Source organism: Cynara cardunculus, assembly GCF_001531365.2.
Source record: "Cynara cardunculus var. scolymus isolate 2C chromosome LG 2, CcrdV1, whole genome shotgun sequence".
NCBI classification, from domain to species: Eukaryota; Viridiplantae; Streptophyta; class Magnoliopsida; order Asterales; family Asteraceae; genus Cynara; species Cynara cardunculus.
The window spans coordinates 4,814,238-4,815,713 of NC_037529.1; positions in this window are offsets into that span (position 1 = coordinate 4,814,238).

A 1,476-nucleotide genomic window follows, 5' to 3' on the forward strand; every position below is an offset into this window, starting at 1 on the left:
TGTAGTGGAAGCAATTACGACTCTAAGATGTTGTATGTACATACGTACACATATATACGTACATACATACGTGAAGATACGTAAATATGTGTGCGGGTTTTAACCCGTACACGTATATACGTATAAAATACGTACGTAAAACGTACGTGAAGATACGTAAATATGCGTATGTGTTAAAACTCGTACGCATATATACGTTAAAAATACGTACGTGAATATACGTAAATATGTGTACGTGTTAAAACCCTTACGCATATATACGTATAAAATACGAAGTTTCAATTTTTATACCGTTTATATCGTTTTTTTTCACGTAATGCATCTCTATATATATAAAATGTTACCGCCACTTCGAAGATACATACAAACATCATCACTTTGACGTGATTTTCATGTTTTATGATGGTTTATTGGATTAAGGGTTGTGAGAGTATAATATATGAGAAGATAAATGAAAGGGAATGTGTGAAAAAATATGAAATAGGAGGTTGGTATTTATAGTGAAATTGGTATTACAAAAAAAAAATTAAAAGAAATACTTAAAGCCCGGGGGCGATCCGATGACGTGGCTCGCCCCAAGTAGACAAAAAAAATAGAAAAAAAAATTCCTAAGAAAAAGGGTGGATCGCCCCCGAAATGTATGGATCGTCCCTGGGGGCGATCCGTGTGGTTAGTTTTGTAAATCCCTTAAAATTGGTTATTTTGTGGAAGAGGGTTGTATAAAGTGGTTAGTTTTGTCATTTTTCCTATAATGAAACATTAAAATTGAGATATATCTCGCAATATTATGCGAACACCCTTCTACTATTGTTAAATGCATTTGTATATGTTAATTATATATATATATATATATATCAATATTAAAATTTATTTGTTACATTTTTAATATATGATATGATTTTTGATATCAACATTGTGTTTTTAAATTTGGAAAGAAAATAAAAGAAATGGATAATGAATATAAGCAGTAATATCTTTTTACAATTATATGACGTTATAATTCAATAAGTGGATGATTTGTGTGTTTTAACTTTTGAGGTATAAAATATAAGCAATATGTGACAAGATTGACATGTAGTAATAAACATGAAAAAGGATCAAAAATTAGTTTCTTTTTTTATAAAGGTTAAAGTCACTCGTGTTCGTGAACGGACATAGTAACGTGCCACCGTTTCATTCATCCGTCATATTGTAAAAAAAAATAGGTTCGTGAAAGGTACAACCGTATCGATTATGTCACCGTATATATTTTGAAACTATAATAAGGATATAAATTTTCCTTTGTCGAGTTGGTTTGCAAGGTTTTCTTTCATTTTAGACCCGAGTTCAAAACCCATTAGTACTGCAAGGTCATCAACATAAATATATTTTATAATATACCGTTTGATTGGAGATGATTCCGTGATATATCTTTTGTAGTAAATCATGTTACATTTTCATTTAAAACAACTTTCAAGGTTATTTGTACGTGACAGT